Source organism: Magallana gigas, chromosome 1 (genome assembly GCF_963853765.1).
Source record: "Magallana gigas chromosome 1, xbMagGiga1.1, whole genome shotgun sequence".
Taxonomy (NCBI): domain Eukaryota; kingdom Metazoa; phylum Mollusca; class Bivalvia; order Ostreida; family Ostreidae; genus Magallana; species Magallana gigas.
In genome coordinates this window covers 17330292-17350840 of record NC_088853.1, presented here as the reverse complement: position 1 = coordinate 17350840, position 20549 = coordinate 17330292, and the positions used below count along the sequence as shown (strand labels likewise).

The 20549-nt window shown below is 32.8% G+C and overlaps 3 long non-coding RNA genes across 3 annotated transcripts; 1 reads left to right on the top strand and 2 right to left on the bottom strand.

The window, feature by feature from the left end:
• Positions 1-9760: 9760 nt before the first annotated feature.
• LOC136275424 (uncharacterized) lies at positions 9761-12772 on the bottom strand. Its single transcript, XR_010713981.1, has 2 exons — positions 12314-12772; positions 9761-10057 (listed from the first exon to the last, which is right to left on the bottom strand). It is a non-coding gene; the product is annotated as an uncharacterized lncRNA (long non-coding RNA).
• Positions 12773-14795: 2023 nt separating this feature from the next.
• On the top strand, positions 14796-15553 carry LOC136275425 (uncharacterized). The gene is made up of 3 exons (XR_010713982.1): positions 14796-14879; positions 15212-15303; positions 15476-15553. It is a non-coding gene; the product is annotated as an uncharacterized lncRNA (long non-coding RNA).
• A 1002-nt stretch (positions 15554-16555) lies between these two features.
• On the bottom strand, positions 16556-18520 carry LOC136275423 (uncharacterized). Its single transcript, XR_010713980.1, has 2 exons — positions 18062-18520; positions 16556-16852 (listed from the first exon to the last, which is right to left on the bottom strand). It is a non-coding gene; the product is annotated as an uncharacterized lncRNA (long non-coding RNA).
• Positions 18521-20549: the final 2029 nt, after the last annotated feature.

Sequence of the window (20549 nt, the reverse complement as noted above, 5' to 3'; positions counted from 1 at the left end):
GTTTAATTTTTAATATTGAAAAACAATGAAAAACTAAAACAAGAGGCAAATGGGCCACGTCGCTCACATGAGGAACAATAGGTATGATAAAATCAGCTTAATGGAGTCACAATGCAAACTATCTGGACAATGTACAATAATACATGTAGATCCGGTATAAATAAAATCCATCCCCCCCCCCTAAATATTCTTATGTTTATAATCATTAGTTCCTTTTCTAACCTACATCAAACTCTGAACCTTCGTGTGAGGCCAAAGAACTGTCCTGGGGCCAAAGTCTTAACAATTATAAAGAATCATCTGCCTGATTAGTTTCTTAGAAGAAGATTTTAAAATATTTACTCTATATATTCCTATGTTAAACCCCCCACCCATTGTGGCCCAAACCTATCCCTGGGGTCATGATTTTCACAACTTTGTATCTACACTACCTGAGGATGCTTCCACATAAGTTTCAGCTTTTCTGGCTGATTAGTTTCTGAGAAAAAGATTTTTAAAGATTTTCTCTATATATTTCTATGTAAAAATCCATTCCCCCATTGTGGCCCCACCATACCACCTGGGACTATGATTTGAACAAACTTGAATCTACACTACCTGAGGATGCTTCCACTTTAATATGAGCTTTTCTGGTCTAATAGTTTTTGAAAAGAAGATTTTCAAAGATTTTCTCTATATATTCCTATGTAAAACTTGATCCCCCTCTTGTGGCCCCTCCCTACCCCCGGGGACCATGATTTGAACAAACTTGAATCTACACCACATGAGGATGCCTCCACACAAGTTTAATCTTTTCAGGCCGAATAGTTTTTGAGAAAAAAGATTTTTGAAAAATACCAACAAATTTTCAATAATCCTTTAAAGAGGGCGTGGCCCTTCATTTGAACAAACTTGAATCCCCTTCACCTAGTGGTGCTTAGTGCCAAATGTGGTTGAAATCTGCCCTGTGGCTCTTGAGAAGAAGATGAAAATATGAAAAGTTTACAACAACGACAACGACAAATTGTGATCAGAAAAGCTCACTTGAGCCTTGGCTCAGGTGAGCTAAAAACAAAATAAAGGAAACAGAATTGCATACTTTTATTGAAAAACAAATTTTCACAGCTAACAATTGTAAATTACTTTAAACAGCCATAATTTTGTTTGTTATAATTTCTTATCAAACACAAACCACAACAAGGCATGATGCTTTCTTAAAGTTCCATTACAGTAACTGTTCATGAATTATCCGATTTAATTTGAATTACTGGTAAATAGTCTGTAGAACACATTAAGGAATATGCATGTGGGTAGAGGTGACAGGTTAACCTCAAGAGCTGAAAAGAATCAACAGGTAAAAACCATGTGGCCACCAATATCTGAAATTAAAAAAATAAATAAGCTGTGTTAATACATGTACCAGTACTAATAATAGCTGTGTTTACATTAACATATGCATAGTATTTCTGAAAAAAAATACACTGACCATGCAGTGTAATTAGTATGACATATCCCGATACGTGACATTAGATGGCACAGGACAGTTTTTTTGATACATTTCATTGTAGCGTGGGGACGTGTGTCTTCGGAACCCTGTAACTAGAATTTCCTCAGTTCCCATTCAGCACAAATACCTTTAATTCACTCTTTATAAGGCCAATGACCAATTTCTGAAGAAAATTAATAGTCAAAACCTGTAAAATTTTCTACATACTGGTTTTTATGAGATTTTGACCCTATCATATTTTGCTAATTTTTCAGCTTTTAAGACCTCCCCCAGCCAATTCCCTGCAAAGGGTTGACCTTCTGTACGATGTGCATGTTGCACCATCACATGTCAGAAACTTACCGGTGTATAGTTTATAATGTCCCATCCACCTACTTTTCATGTTATTTACCCTTCCGTCTGTAACTTTCATTTTCAATGTCTAAAGTCAACACAACAGTCATAGCCGCAGGTTTCGCATTTTACCTCTGAATCTCATGTACCTAACATATGGGGCCTACATATTGCATATCAATTTCAACAATACACATCCCTCTAACTAATTCTAAATCATTAAAATTCATTTCATGAATTTTAGCAACATGCACTCATAAGCCTTCAAGTACAGCAACTCTCAATTTTAAAAAAATATTGACGGGAACTTTATCCGAAACTGTCCCTTGCTACCTTTAACTTACACTAACATTCTCTGAAAAGTCATCTTGTCTTAAACTTACAAAGCTTATGCTATTCTGAGAAAAAGTATACCTCAGTTTGCCAATTCCATTAAGGATTAAGAAAAATATGGCCATTTAAGTGAACCCAGCATTTCCACTTTCCTCTATTTAACACAGATTCATAGGGCTCTCCATAAATAAAGCATCTTTAGAGGTCAACTGTTGTTCAACCTCCCTAAATAAGAAACCTTATTCAAAACTACATACATATACATGATATTATCATGACAAAAGCATCACATCACTTAGAAATACCCTTACATGTATACCCTCCCCCTATTTTTTGATTTTCCTAAGAAGCATTAGTTTGAACACCTTAACCTAATATTATGAAACTTGTGGCAATTCTCTTGAGTCATTTCTCACACATATTTGAAAACAACCATCACTGATATTGAAAATTGATCTTTTCTTGATAAATGGATGAAATGTAACATTTTTTTGCACAAAAAGACATGCCGCCATACATGTGATTTCTTGTTTTCATGAAACAGTAAGCTTATAGTCATATTTAGTGAATATCTTATTTATTCTGGTTTCTAGTCTCCTTTTAACTTTGCTAAAATAGTGAGACCTACAAGTGTGATGTCTGCTCTTAATTAAAATGAAACTCAAACACAACCGGGTACCTGGGGAAGGATAAGAATTCCATGATAAATGTTCAAATTTTACATGTTTTCCTATATTTTTGATGCATATATACAATAAAAGGGTGAAAATATTTTGTTTCTTGATCATTTCGAGAGTAATTATTATAGCAGATGTTATTTCAAGGTCAAATGTACATTTACATATCCAACATGTAATGGTTATGGAGACAATTGGAAAGAGGGGGTGGCTTTTTGAATTCTGTAATTATATCTAAAATATCACTTTTGGATAGGAAGGAGCAGAAACTTGAGTTTTTTTACTCAAGTTGATAACTGCATTTGTCTACATGTGAATTCTATTTGAAAGAAAAATATGCTGTTTTAAAAAAATTGAGTTATATAAGTCAGGTTGCTTAATGTTATTTCATGAAATCAGACAGCAAAATTGCTGCAAATTTATGATTAAATAATTCAATTGATCAAAACTCTTTTACAGTATTAATTCTTATCTCGGTAATTAACTTAAGCCTATTAATTGTCATCATGATAGGAAATACCTATACTTTCTAAGCCAATTTACTCTAGTGGTGGTCATTCTACACATTGATTTACCGGTACTTCCCTTGTATATTATAGCTAATAAATCATGTAATGACATATATAACTAACAAAATCATCCATTTTCCCAAAATAGACAACTTTTGGTACAAAATCCACTCAAAATTACAGTTAAATGAGAAATCTGAAATACCATGTAGTCTTGAAACTTACACTAACATTCTCTGAAAAGTCATCTTGTCTTAAACTTACAAAGCTTATGCTATTCTGAGAAAAAGTATACCTCATTTTGCCAATTCCATTAAGGATTAAGAAAAATATGGCCATTTAAGTGAACCCAGCATTTCCACTTTCCTCTATTTAACACAGATTCATACGGCTCTCCATAAATAAAGCATCGTTACCTAATCTTTTAGAGGTCAACTGTTGTTCAACCTCCCTAAATAAGAAACCTTATTCAAAACTACATACATATACATGATATTATCATGACAAAAGCATCACATCACTTAGAAATACCCTTACATGTATACCCTCCGCCTATTTTTTGATTTTCCTAAGAAGCATTTAAGTTTGAACACTTTAACCAAATATTATGAAATTTAAATGCTTCTATTCTGATCAATTGAATTTTTAAGCAGCGTGAAATTAAAACCATAGCAACTGATACTTTAGTAAAAATCATGAAATTTTAACACGGTGGAATTAAAACGACCTACAGTATTTCATCCGAACAGCCTCAACATATAATTTTCTGCTATACCATTTTTTATTAAATGAATTCTACTAAGTTTTTTTTGGCAAATAAATTTAGCGAGGATTTTTTTCTCTTTCCTTATTAATGACAGGTTTTAAAAACAATATTATGTTTAGTATGTATAAAATTCTATAAACAATTTAACAAAGCTTTGGATTTTAGTTGCACAATGAAAAAATGAGGGATTGCACGATAATACATGCTCATTTTGAAATTTAAAGCATTGTTGATTTCTTTTACTATAGAGATATGCACAAAATGATGTTGCTCTGTGATGCTTTGCCAAGATTAAAAGCATGAGAGAGAGAGAGGGAGAGAGAGAGAGATCTGAGGCACATGTAGTAAAAATTATTACATACATTTGTCTTACTGTAAAAATTGTTTACAATGTAGATGTGTTCTGCATGTAAAGTTTACCTAATATGAATCAATAAAATTCAATATATATAAAAGATAAACTAATCTCAAAGAATTTACAATGGTTCTGTGAAATAATCAAATCTTGAGAAGAATGTTTTATAGATATCAGGGAACATTAACCTAAAATCTGAACTTAAAGCTCTTTTCATCTTGCACTCTGTTTTACATGCTCTTACGCAGGCGATAATCATATATAACGGCGAGCCAGACAAAAGTTCTAATTTTAATTAGACTGAATATTTACCATGTCAAATATATTTATTTAATTACGCACAAGCCTGTCCGAGTTCTTTAATTCATTGATTAAGTGGAGGTGATATGGTAAAGATCTGCTATATTCAAATATTTAGGGTAAAGTTATCATCATGCAAACATGCACTCTAATTACAACATTCTACTCTTGTGTGCCTTTGGACCCCCACCCCTTTTAATTGCACTGTTTTACAGTGTGTGGTGTGTTGTTCAATACAAAATAAGACATACATATACATAATTATAAATAGAAATTCAAAAGAGTAGTGTGCAAAACAAACACGTGAAAATACATTGGACAGATAATATCCCGAGATTTCTGTGACTCAAATGCCCGCTTTTATATTGTTACGCACGTCAAAAGCGGAGGTTAGAGTCAGAGGAATGTCGGATTAGATTGAAAAGTGCACAAACACTTTGAAAAGAAAAAGTCAATACGACATATCCTGTATTGAAACATACCTTTATAATCTGTCATACGTTAGTTGAGCTGAAATTTCCACTATCGCCGTCTTGCAGGCCATTCTTCTGACACACCGCTATCAGCTGCTGTTCGCAGTCAAAACATGGCGAGTTGACATGGTGAATCGTACGATAATTATTTCGATTAAAACTAATAAGACTAATAAAAACTAACAACGTAATTATCGACGGAATTAACGAAATTGTTTCAATAAACACTCTGATTAACTATATAAAAAAGGAGTTCGGTTTAATGACCTGTACGAAATCTTTTCAGCAGGAGTTACTTTAAGTGTGAATTTTGCACTATTTTTTAAACCAATAACGAGGAATCAACATTTCCGGAAAAATCAATATTTAGACCCCGATATCTCTGCTATGCAGTATCCGATTTTAAAACGAATTTAAGTTTTGTATTTAGCTTTGCAAACTATAAAATATGCGTATAATTTTATGATTTTTATAAAGTTTTATGATCAGTACGAATTGTTACAGTAGAAATTACTTTCAGTGTGAATTTTGCACTATTTTTGAAACCAAGAACGCGGCATCAAAATTTCCGGAAAAATCAATTTTTAAACCCCGATATCTCTGTAATGCATCCGACGAATTTTAAACGGTTTTCAGCATTAGATTCAGCCTAAAAAGCTCTACAAAATACGTATACGTTTTTTGTTTGAGCAAAAAATTCAATTTTTTGAAAAATTTGATTTGCTTCCGGTTTCGACCGGAAGTGACGGATTTTTATTATATAGCCTCATTACAGAGGTAAATCGACCAAATCATAACCATTGAAAATTGCAAGCCTCTATCTTAAAGCGTTTTTGAGAAAAATCCCGGACAAAATGACTTTTTTAAAATTTTAAAAATGACGTAACGTCAAAACGGAAGTGACGTTGTCTTTAAAACTTTAACATTTTTGAGGGACGATAACTTGCTAAAATCTCTGGAAGTTTCATTGTAATCGGTTGAAAACTTTTTGAGTTATGAAGCAAAAAAGGAGTCAGAAAAAAAAGAAAAAGTATAATAACTAGAGCAAAGCTCGTTGCAAAGCAACGAGTGGGTTTTCCGCTAATGTCGAAAGCAACGCTAGAAGTACGTCTAATAAGCAGAGTTCTTAATCTAGTAACAAAGAAACCTAAGTACAAAAAGATAAAAAAAAAATCGAATGATTCTTGGTACAACTTAACATGATCCGAATGTTTTTAAGTACGATTTAACCAAAAACCCTTAACCATTTCAAGAACGACTTAACAAAATACAATGTGTTTAAGTACGACTTAACAAATTTGACTTCATTTTAGGTACATGTTTACTTTACCTTAAACTAACATCTTTTTCTTAACCCAGAATGCAAAATTAAAATTTATGTAAAAAATCAATTTTGTTTCAAACATAATTCTGAGCAACTTTTCCTCTTCACTGCTTTTCAAAAGGTTGACCTTTCGTACTGTGTGCTCGTTGCGTCATTAACTGTCAGAAAGTTATCGATGTAAAGTTTACTTTACTGTACTTCTGTGAATATTTTCTATGTAAAATTACTATGAACCAGACAACATTGAAATGGTGAACATTTCAAAGGGCCCCGCTTATGTTATTTCAGAGAATTCTGCTTTGACCTTGACCTATAACTTGAAATTTTTCCAGCTGGCATAGAACTTTTAATTCAATTTCATTCCCCCTAACATACATGCATTTTTGTTCAATCTGACCAAGATTAAGCATATTTGGAAAATAATCTACTGTCTAAAACTAATTTTTAAAAGATCTGCTATGACCTTCACATTGACACACTTGGTTCAAGGTCACTGCACGCCATTAACCAATAAACTCTGTAAAGGTAAAATATTAGCCAAATACGGGCTAAAAGGAGAGTATATCTATGCTCTTAAAATATGGATTTTTGTGTGATCTGATATGACCTTGACTCTTCATCTACAAATATCATTCGAGGTCATTGCATATATTTTGAACAAAGGCATCATGTGGGTGAAGTATGAGGCTGAATGGAGCAAAGGGAGAGAAGATATACTCCGGACAAGGATTTTTAAAAATATAGTTTCTTTTCACTGAAAATAGGTTCAAGGTCACTACACACCCTTTCACCCTTTACTCAAAAGCTCTGCTTATGTGAAGTCTGAGCCAAATAGGGGTTAGTAGAAATTATATATGCTCTCAAAAAAGAATTTTTGCATGATCCGATATGATCTTCACCCGTTACCTAGAAATTTCATGCAAGGTCACTGCACATCGTTTAACCATAGAGACACTCTGTGAGTATTAGCCAGATTGGACCAAAGGGAAAAAAGATATGCCCCAGACAAGGATTTTATATATATAATTCTGCTATGACCTTAACCTTATACCTAAAAACATGGTTCAAGGTCACTGCACATCCTTCAACCAAAGGAACCCTGTGGATGAGGTATGAGCCAGATTGGGCCAAGGGGAGAGAAGCTATGCTCCTGTCAAGCCATCTCGGATGGACAGACGGACAAATTAATCACTAGAAGGCGCCCGCATAAACATGCCTTTTTATCTAATTTAAAATAGTATCCATGCTATCTGCCCATGGTGAATAGTCATCAAAACCATTCATCAGCAGAATTTGATTTCCCTCCTTTTTAAGGTGGTATGGGACATCTGTCGATATTAATGTGGATTAAAGTACTATATAATTGAAAACTTTTCACCGGTTTAGAATTTTCAAATTTTACAATATTTAACCAAAAAATAGCTTTTAAAAATATTTGAAAAGGTAAAAATTGTAAAAACCCCAGCGGGATTCGAACTCATGACTTACAGGTTCCTAGTAAACCCTCTAACCTACTGTGCTAAGGAGTTAGGTGACCATTTTTGAAAAGAAACTACATGTACTTATATAATTACACTTTATTTTATTGTTTATTTCGATAAACAATACGTCACAACATGGAAGTGTCCCATATCACCTTAAACTCGGAACACCTCTGACCTAATAAGATCGCCGCATTAAATACAAAGTTTGATTTAACTCTAATTTGTTTATCATCAAGAAATTCTGCATCGCTGACAAATAAAGTTTTCTTCTGCATAATGAAATACCAATTAACTGACTATTCGGACAATAGCAAGTTTATTGTCCCATTCCACAGCAACTATTTCCCTTGGCTTTGCCTCATTAAATAGTTGCTGTCTTGGGGGACAATAAACTTGCTATTGTCCTCATACCCAGTAAATACTAAATACTTAATAGGCATATAATATCCCATCCACCTACATTTCATGTTATATAACCTCCCGTTTGTAACCTTCAATTTCACTGTAAAGTCAACATATCTGTCATAGCCGCAAGTTTCACAATTTATTTCTGCTTCTCATGTACTTAAAATTAGGGGCCTTAATATTGCTTACCAATTCCAACAAGAGACATCCCTCTAACTATTGATAATCATTAAAATTCATTTCATGAATCTACGCAACAATGATAAACCTTCAAGTACAGTCACTCTCAATTTTACAAAAATATTGACGGTACTTTATCCGAAACTGTTCCTTGTATCTTTAACTTAGTACACTAACATTTTTATGAAAAGACGGTTTGTCTTAGAATAAGACAGCTAATGCAATTCTGAGAAAAAGAATACCACATATTGCCAATTCCATTGAGGTTTAATAAAAATATGGCCATTTAAGTGAACCCACCATTTCCAATTTCCTTTAGTAAACACAGATTTACAGGGTTCTCCATAGTAAAACATCTTTACCTGACCTTTTAGAGGTCAACTTTTGTTCAACCACCTTTAAAAAGAAACCTTATTCAATACAACATATGCCTACATGATATAATCATGATAAAAGCTTCACATCACTTAGAAATACCCTTACATGTATACCCCCCCCCCCCCCCCCAATCTTTTGATTTTCATAAAAAGTCATGGTTTGAAATGTTTTACCTAATTTTATGAAACGTGTGGCAATTTCCTTGAGTCATTTCTCACACATATTTGAAAACAATAATCAATGATTCTAAAATTTGATCTTTATTTGTTTATTGTATGATTTGTACCATTTTAATTAACAAATAGACAGCTGTCCTGCTTGTGATTTCTTGTTTCCATGAAAAAAGTAAGCTAACAATCATATTTAGTGAATATCTAATCTATTCTGATTTCTAGTCTTCCTCTAACCATGCTAAAACAGTAAGTTACAACCTACAAGTTAGACATCTGCCTTAAATTAGAATTAAATTCAAACACACCCAGGTAGCTGGAGACAGAGTTGATTTCAATGAAAAATGTTCAAATTTGACATGTTTTTCTACTTTTTTATGCATATATACCTTAGAAAGGTAGAAATAGGTTGTTTCTTGTTCATTTCAAAAGTAATTATCATAGCAGATGTTATTTCAAAGTCAAATGTACATTTACATATCCTACATGTAATCTTAATGCAGACAATTAAATAGGGGGGGGGGGGGGGGGTTTCAATTATGTAAACACATCTAAATATCTTTATGAAATAAAAAATAAAGGAAACATAATTGTATACTTTTATTGAAAAACAAATTTTCACAGCAATTATGAATTTCTTTAAACAGCCTTAATTTTGTTTTCATAATTTCTTATCAAACACAAACCACAACATGGCATGATGCTTTCTTCAAGTTCCATTATTGTTCATGCATTATCAGATTTAATTTGAATTACCGGTAAATAGTCTGTAGAACACAAGGAATATGCATGCGGATAGAGGTGACAGGTTAATCTCAGGAGCTGACCCACAAGAATCAACAGGTACCGGTAAAAGCCATGTGGTAACAAGAGTCTGTTTTGAGCTGAAATAAATAAAAAAAATAATTAGCTGTGTTTACATACATGTACTAGTAATAGCTGTGTTTACATTAACATATGCATAGTATTTCTGTAAAAAATACACTGACCATGCAGTGTAATAAGTATGACATATCCCAATACATGACATAACATTTAGGCAGTACAAGATCAAAAATTTGCATATCAAGTCATAATATAATATTAAAAAATTTTCATAGGTATAAACACTTATCAAATTGAGAAAGAGAGAGAGTTTGAGAGAGAGAGAGAGTTTATTACCGTACTTGTAGTGCAACAGTCAATATTTCAATTCGTAAATTACAAACGAATATTACCCACCGAACAGCGTCAAAGTACATGTACTGGTATTAGCTTCTGGTATACCATTTTTTATCAATTCTACTGTGTTTTTTTTTTTTGCAAATAAATTTAGCGAGGGTTTTTGTTTATTTTCTTATAAATTACATGTTTTAAAAACAATACTACGTGTAATAAGCATAAAACATGTATGAGTAAACTTAATGAAGAATTTGTAATAGATTATTTTTCACAGAATGTGGTACATTACGTGTATGTCAATCTTTATAAAACTAGCGTATATTTCGTGCGCCATAAATTGCAAGTTTTTTGTAAATATCATTTACTTGCATGATAGGTATATATGGTCTAACCAAAATTTTCTTCATAAAGCTACAGCTGTATGTACCACATATATGTTTTGTCACAAGTATACATTTAAAAAAAAATTACCCAAATTCCAACAGTTTAAATAAACTCAACTCATTCTCTGATAAGTTCATTGTGTTTTGTGCGTGCATATCTTATTTGTCTGCTGCAACAGCAGCCAATCAGCGGGTAGCTGAATCCACAGAAAGAAAGTTTGTGTTTTAGGAGCGGGTAAATTGTTTATGCGACACTGTCAAGAAAACCACACCAAATAATAACAAGAAACATAAATATTCACTTAAATGTATTCTGTTGTAAAGTAAAGGTTTTTAACACTTATTGCATCTTGCAAAACATGTGAAACCTTAATCATCTGTCATATATCTGATATACATGTACATGTAAAAGATGGGAGAAATAACGACGGAACAAAGTGGGATTCAAACCTGGCCCTCAGAATCTCTAGTCAAGTGCTCTACCAACTGAGCTACATGTATCTGGCACCGGTATTCAAACCAGTCTGACCGTCACATTCCTCCCCCTTAAATGATCTTCACCCACGAAGATCATCCCTGGCAGGATCGAGTTTAAACCTGTTAGTTCCAGGGGTTGGTCACAACACCAATATTGTAACAGGATGGGAGAAATAATGAAGGGATTTGAACCTGGGCCCCCTGAATCTCTAGTCAGGTGCTCTACCAACTGAGCTATCTGGCACTGGTATTCAAACCGGTCTGATCGTCACATATATAAAGAATTATTTTAAACAATGTTGTTCAATTAAAAATAACACTCGCAACCTTCAGTTTTTGTTTGTAATTAATCAATATTGGCGTGCGATCAGTTCTCGCCGAGTACCATTTCTCACCAGTGCATTGTTACGTCATTTTATCAACACATAAAATTATATACGAAAATATGATGTAACAGTGCACCAGCGAGAAATGGTCCTCGGCGAGAACTGCTCGCACGCCAGTACTGCCAGTAGTCAGATTAAAAAAAGAGAATAAAAAATTACATTTAAAACATTAACAAGGACAATTTAAGTACACATCATAACTGCTAAACAAGAAAAATTATGTGAACTGGTAGAATGGTAGGCATAGTTCTAACTTGTAACCTACATGTACAAGTACATGTACAGGGTACCCGTTGGTCTGCTATACCTCTTTAATGATACAATGATCGGCATCATAAAGATATTAAAGTCATGTTTTAACTCTGAAGTCTGAAGTATACAATTTTATTTACTTGAAGTTATGTCTACAGGGTATTCATGACTTATACATTTGGAGTCCTCTGCACAAGAATATATGATATGTTTCTAATTAGACCCTGCTTTGAATTTTGAGTTGAAAATTCACAATCTGTTATTTTTTTAAATAGATAAATTCAGTTACCCTTTCCAGTCCCCCATGAACCTCGAACGAGTCTAAACATCCATGAAACATGTAAAAATTACACGTTAGTAAACAAACACCCACACCATAACAAAAACATCTAACAGTGTGCACGTACTTACATGTACATCTATACTATATACTAAATTTTAACCAGTTAACAAGAAACTTTAAAAGGAGTAAAAGCCTCACCTTCTTCAGTAACATCCACATAAATCACACACTTTAATGTCCATCTTTTCTCCTTTATTACTCGTAGCTTATCAACGGCTGATCGTCGACAGAAGTGTGGCTGTCAGAATTTCCTCGTAAACGATTCACACGAGAACAATATCCTCCTTAAACAAATATGTAGTATTGCTCCCTGTGCATGTTCATATGTTTCACAGTAAATTGAAAATGCATGTATACACCGAAAGAATACACAACTTCTCTTCTGCATTACGGCTCTCTCTTTTCTACAATGCCGTTCGTTACTGTTTACATTTGGCGCGCGCGCGGGGGTTACAAACAGGGGCGCCCCGACAAATAGTTGCACATAGAACGTTTAAATAATGTGTGTTCATTGAATTCATAAATGATATAAATGAAAAAAATGAAATTGTATCACAACAATTTATCTAAGACGCAACACAACGTAATGCAGTAAATGCCTGGGCCTTAATTTGGCATTTGTTCGCTTGTGTGTCTATGTAGACATATTAACTCGTTCATGTACGATTCTCACATATTTGTTTTATGAAATTTGAAAAAAAATATAGCACAGAACTTGTTTAATTTGATACCAAATGACATTATTTAATATATTAAAAATAACTGAATTAATTTTTTTTCATAAAATGATAACGATTTTTGCTATCAGAAAAATACGTGTATGAGCTGCTGACCCCTAATTATAGGGGCCAGCCCTTTTTTCTTAATCTTAAATGAAAGCTCTCGTTATTCTAAACAACTTTTGTTCTATATGTATTATCAAAATATTTTTAGTTTAAAGGTTATAATACAAAAAGCAACAAAATTTCAACCCCGAAAAAATCTTAAACTTTGGCGACAAATAGCTCAAAAACTAACAAAGAAATTACCAAAATTTTCATGCCAGCAAAACTATAAAATGTTACCGACAATTTCGCCAAATTTCATGCATCTATCATCTGTAGTTCCCGAGATCAACTCTGGACAAAAGACCCCCCAATTTTCAATTAAAGGGCAATAACTCATAACCGGAAGTGAATTTTAAAAATTTGAAAAAAACGTCTAGAGATATTAATATCATCTACGTACCCTGAAAGTTTCATAGCAATCAGACAAAAAATGTTCGAGAAATCTCGTGCACAAAATTTGCGGGAAAAAAAAAAAAATAATAATAAGAAACAGTAGAATAACAGAAGGGTTTTCCGTTGAAAAACGGAAAACCCTAATAATAAAAAGAAACCGAAGAAAAACAAAAGGGTCTTCCGTTCCGGAAACGGAAGACCCTAATAATAAAAAGAAACCGAAGAAAAACAAAAGGGTCTTCCGTTGGAAAACGGAAGACCCTAAAAAGAAGAAAAATCTTAACCCGCACAATAATAGAAAGGTCTTCCGTTTCCAACGGAAGACCTTAATAACACATTTAAATTGCAATCTTGTGTCGTAGTGCCTTAAAAGGTATAAGTGTATGTGTATGAGGTACCTTAAAAAATCTTATCATGACGCGGTGTGTATAAGATAATACGTGCTTGCTTTTGTTTTGTTAATAGTGTCCATAGTGACACTAATATTATGACTAAAACCCATGCCACTGCTTGAATAAAGCCGTTCTTTTTTATTGAACTGCCAGCTGGTTAAAAAATGAATATTCGAATGATTATTACATGTACTTGATATAATGAGGATACCGTAGTCGAGAATTGAGGATGAGGGCATTGCACAAAAACGTTGCACATTGTAAACATTACAGATGTTATTTCAAAAAAATCTTTCAAATAATTGAGCACTTCACTACATGTATATATGTGTCTATTTTTAAGTAATGATAATAAATTCGTAAAACTGATATACATGTAACTTGAAAAGTCGCCGTTAACGTACATTAATGTGACGAATCCCACAATTTGAAATTAAATGAAATTATTTTTTAAGAGGGGTTGGTGGTCGTGGCTATTTTTAGATTATACAAACCTTTATATGAAGAAGAGCTTTAGTGAAAATATAGGAAAATATTCACGTTCAACTTTAAGATTTATTGAGTTTTTCTCTACTTGAAAATACCGTATATCCGGTAATTTTCACGATTATTTAATTGTTCCTTTTCTCCTAATCCCATTTTTATTTCAAAACATTCAATACCCAGAAATTATATCCGGTATTGTTTGCTAAAAGAACGTTTGTAATTCGGAAAAAATTTCTGACGCAAATATAAAAGTTACACATTTTCTTCATTTTCGTAAATTATGTGACACGCGAAAAAACTCTGATATACGGTAGTTCGTGGCTAAACAATCCGTCAAGAAAAAAAAAATAAAGTAGATCTAATTGGTAAATTTATTTTCCTCAAATAATACTCCTTTAGCATCATTTACCAGGTTCAGATGAATATACATTTACAAGGGAGGCCATTCAAGAAGAGCATGACGTCAAAGAATGCGTATATAAACCTCGGTGATCAACTGTTGATCTTGATAATCCTTTTGTGGCAAAATGCAACCGTTTGGTTTACTTGTTGTGCTATGTTTTTCCTTTTATATCGTACCACTGTGCTTATCGAAATCCGTTAACGGTAAGTGCTTTTTGGAGTTTTCCCCTTAGAGTAATGCAACTGGAAATGTTTTATTATTTTTTTTAATGCTTATTGAATGAGATTTTTTTAAAAATTCTTTTGGACATTTTATGTTTTTTTTCTTAGTTGAAAGACCAATAAACAATCCGACTACTTTATTAATAATTGAAGCAAGTCAAATTATAGATTTTAAAAGGCTTTACAAATTCATTTCAAATGGATTTCCAAATTTTTCAACAACAGATGACAGCAAAAATTAGTCGTCATTGTTGTGATAATGTACAGTTTCATAACGTATGCAATAAAACCATAATTTTGATAACGTGTTACAGGGCAAGACGTTTTGCACAACAGTCCCCGTTACAAAAGAGCGCCAAAGGGTAAAAAGGGAAAGGGGAAGTTCGATCCGCAGGAACTTGATAAGGTAAAAAAATTCATAATTTCATGGGACCCTCTCTCTCTCTCTCTCTCTCTCTCTCTCTCTCTCTCTCTCTCTCTCTCTCTCTCTCTCTCTCTCTCATGAAGCAAATGTCCTTAAACACCTCAGGATAATGCGATTGCTCAAAATGTGTACATAAACTTAACATCTATGTCAGACTCTTTTGGACGAGAATTCACTTGAAGAAGAATACGCCGAAAGAACATTTGTGTTCAAGGCCGGGAAAAAGACCAAGGTGATTGTTTATTTCATAAATTTCTTATTCGATATATTCCGTGCACCTTTTAAATTTAACAAATTTGACTCTACCCTATTTTAAATATCATATAAACCATTGTATCAATGTATTTAATGTATCTTTCATAAATTGAGGTTTAATAAAAATATGGCCATTTAAGTGAACCCACCATTTCCAATTTCCTTTAGTAAACACAGATTTACAGGGTTCTCCATAGTAAAACATCTTTACCTGACCTTTTAGAGGTCAACTTTTGTTCAACCACCTTTAAAAAGAAACCTTATTCAATACAACATATGCCTACATGATATAATCATGATAAAAGCTTCACATCACTTAGAAATACCCTTACATGTATACCCCCCCCCCCCCCCAATCTTTTGATTTTCATAAAAAGTCATGGTTTGAAATGTTTTACCTAATTTTATGAAACGTGTGGCAATTTCCTTGAGTCATTTCTCACACATATTTGAAAACAATAATCAATGATTCTAAAATTTGATCTTTATTTGTTTATTGTATGATTTGTACCATTTTAATTAACAAATAGACAGCTGTCCTGCTTGTGATTTCTTGTTTCCATGAAAAAAGTAAGCTAACAATCATATTTAGTGAATATCTAATCTATTCTGATTTCTAGTCTTCCTCTAACCATGCTAAAACAGTAAGTTACAACCTACAAGTTAGACATCTGCCTTAAATTAGAATTAAATTCAAACACACCCAGGTAGCTGGAGACAGAGTTGATTTCAATGAAAAATGTTCAAATTTGACATGTTTTTCTACTTTTTTATGCATATATACCTTAGAAAGGTAGAAATAGGTTGTTTCTTGTTCATTTCAAAAGTAATTATCATAGCAGATGTTATTTCAAAGTCAAATGTACATTTACATATCCTACATGTAATCTTAATGCAGACAATTAAATAGGGGGGGGGGGGGGTTTCAATTATGTAAACACATCTAAATATCTTTATGAAATAAAAAATAAAGGAAACATAATTGTATACTTTTATTGAAAAACAAATTTTCACAGCAATTATGAATTTCTTTAAACAGCCTTAATTTTGTTTTCATAATTTCTTATCAAACACAAACCACAACATGGCATGATGCTTTCTTCAAGTTCCATTATTGTTCATGCATTATCAGATTTAATTTGAATTACCGGTAAATAGTCTGTAGAACACAAGGAATATGCATGCGGATAGAGGTGACAGGTTAATCTCAGGAGCTGACCCACAAGAATCAACAGGTACCGGTAAAAGCCATGTGGTAACAAGAGTCTGTTTTGAGCTGAAATAAATAAAAAAAATAATTAGCTGTGTTTACATACATGTACTAGTAATAGCTGTGTTTACATTAACATATGCATAGTATTTCTGTAAAAAATACACTGACCATGCAGTGTAATAAGTATGACATATCCCAATACATGACATAACATTTAGGCAGTACAAGATCAAAAATTTGCATATCAAGTCATAATATAATATTAAAAAATTTTCATAGGTATAAACACTTATCAAATTGAGAAAGAGAGAGAGTTTGAGAGAGAGAGAGAGTTTATTACCGTACTTGTAGTGCAACAGTCAATATTTCAATTCGTAAATTACAAACGAATATTACCCACCGAACAGCGTCAAAGTACATGTACTGGTATTAGCTTCTGGTATACCATTTTTTATCAATTCTACTGTGTTTTTTTTTTTTGCAAATAAATTTAGCGAGGGTTTTTGTTTATTTTCTTATAAATTACATGTTTTAAAAACAATACTACGTGTAATAAGCATAAAACATGTATGAGTAAACTTAATGAAGAATTTGTAATAGATTATTTTTCACAGAATGTGGTACATTACGTGTATGTCAATCTTTATAAAACTAGCGTATATTTCGTGCGCCATAAATTGCAAGTTTTTTGTAAATATCATTTACTTGCATGATAGGTATATATGGTCTAACCAAAATTTTCTTCATAAAGCTACAGCTGGTGAACTGGTAGAATGGTAGGCATAGTTCTAACTTGTAACCTACATGTACAAGTACATGTACAGGGTACCCGTTGGTCTGCTATACCTCTTTAATGATACAATGATCGGCATCATAAAGATATTAAAGTCATGTTTTAACTCTGAAGTCTGAAGTATACAATTTTATTTACTTGAAGTTATGTCTACAGGGTATTCATGACTTATACATTTGGAGTCCTCTGCACAAGAATATATGATATGTTTCTAATTAGACCCTGCTTTGAATTTTGAGTTGAAAATTCACAATCTGTTATTTTTTTAAATAGATAAATTCAGTTACCCTTTCCAGTCCCCCATGAACCTCGAACGAGTCTAAACATCCATGAAACATGTAAAAATTACACGTTAGTAAACAAACACCCACACCATAACAAAAACATCTAACAGTGTGCACGTACTTACATGTACATCTATACTATATACTAAATTTTAACCAGTTAACAAGAAACTTTAAAAGGAGTAAAAGCCTCACCTTCTTCAGTAACATCCACATAAATCACACACTTTAATGTCCATCTTTTCTCCTTTATTACTCGTAGCTTATCAACGGCTGATCGTCGACAGAAGTGTGGCTGTCAGAATTTCCTCGTAAACGATTCACACGAGAACAATATCCTCCTTAAACAAATATGTAGTATTGCTCCCTGTGCATGTTCATATGTTTCACAGTAAATTGAAAATGCATGTATACACCGAAAGAATACACAACTTCTCTTCTGCATTACGGCTCTCTCTTTTCTACAATGCCGTTCGTTACTGTTTACATTTGGCGCGCGCGCGGGGGTTACAAACAGGGGCGCCCCGACAAATAGTTGCACATAGAACGTTTAAATAATGTGTGTTCATTGAATTCATAAATGATATAAATGAAAAAAATGAAATTGTATCACAACAATTTATCTAAGACGCAACACAACGTAATGCAGTAAATGCCTGGGCCTTAATTTGGCATTTGTTCGCTTGTGTGTCTATGTAGACATATTAACTCGTTCATGTACGATTCTCACATATTTGTTTTATGAAATTTGAAAAAAAATATAGCACAGAACTTGTTTAATTTGATACCAAATGACATTATTTAATATATTAAAAATAACTGAATTAATTTTTTTTCATAAAATGATAACGATTTTTGCTATCAGAAAAATACGTGTATGAGCTGCTGACCCCTAATTATAGGGGCCAGCCCTTTTTTCTTAATCTTAAATGAAAGCTCTCGTTATTCTAAACAACTTTTGTTCTATATGTATTATCAAAATATTTTTAGTTTAAAGGTTATAATACAAAAAGCAACAAAATTTCAACCCCGAAAAAATCTTAAACTTTGGCGACAAATAGCTCAAAAACTAACAAAGAAATTACCAAAATTTTCATGCCAGCAAAACTATAAAATGTTACCGACAATTTCGCCAAATTTCATGCATCTATCATCTGTAGTTCCCGAGATCAACTCTGGACAAAAGACCCCCCAATTTTCAATTAAAGGGCAATAACTCATAACCGGAAGTGAATTTTAAAAATTTGAAAAAAACGTCTAGAGATATTAATATCATCTACGTACCCTGAAAGTTTCATAGCAATCAGACAAAAAATGTTCGAGAAATCTCGTGCACAAAATTTGCGGGAAAAAAAAAAAAATAATAATAAGAAACAGTAGAATAACAGAAGGGTTTTCCGTTGAAAAACGGAAAACCCTAATAATAAAAAGAAACCGAAGAAAAACAAAAGGGTCTTCCGTTCCGGAAACGGAAGACCCTAATAATAAAAAGAAACCGAAGAAAAACAAAAGGGTCTTCCGTTGGAAAACGGAAGACCCTAAAAAGAAGAAAAATCTTAACCCGCACAATAATAGAAAGGTCTTCCGTTTCCAACGGAAGACCTTAATAACACATTTAAATTGCAATCTTGTGTCGTAGTGCCTTAAAAGGTATAAGTGTATGTGTATGAGGTACCTTAAAAAATCTTATCATGACGCGGTGTGTATAAGATAATACGTGCTTGCTTTTGTTTTGTTAATAGTGTCCATAGTGACACTAATATTATGACTAAAACCCATGCCACTGCTTGAATAAAGCCGTTCTTTTTTATTGAACTGCCAGCTGGTTAAAAAATGAATATTCGAATGATTATTACATGTACTTGATATAATGAGGATACCGTAGTCGAGAATTGAGGATGAGGGCATTGCACAAAAACGTTGCACATTGTAAACATTACAGATGTTATTTCAAAAAAATCTTTCAAATAATTGAGCACTTCACTACATGTATATATGTGTCTATTTTTAAGTAATGATAATAAATTCGTAAAACTGATATACATGTAACTTGAAAAGTCGCCGTTAACGTACATTAATGTGACGAATCCCACAATTTGAAATTAAATGAAATTATTTTTTAAGAGGGGTTGGTGGTCGTGGCTATTTTTAGATTATACAAACCTTTATATGAAGAAGAGCTTTAGTGAAAATATAGGAAAATATTCACGTTCAACTTTAAGATTTATTGAGTTTTTCTCTACTTGAAAATACCGTATATCCGGTAATTTTCACGATTATTTAATTGTTCCTTTTCTCCTAATCCCATTTTTATTTCAAAACATTCAATACCCAGAAATTATATCCGGTATTGTTTGCTAAAAGAACGTTTGTAATTCGGAAAAAATTTCTGACGCAAATATAAAAGTTACACATTTTCTTCATTTTCGTAAATTATGTGACACGCGAAAAAACTCTGATATACGGTAGTTCGTGGCTAAACAATCCGTCAAGAAAAAAAAAATAAAGTAGATCTAATTGGTAAATTTATTTTCCTCAAATAATACTCCTTTAGCATCATTTACCAGGTTCAGATGAATATACATTTACAAGGGAGGCCATTCAAGAAGAGCATGACGTCAAAGAATGCGTATATAAACCTCGGTGATCAACTGTTGATCTTGATAATCCTTTTGTGGCAAAA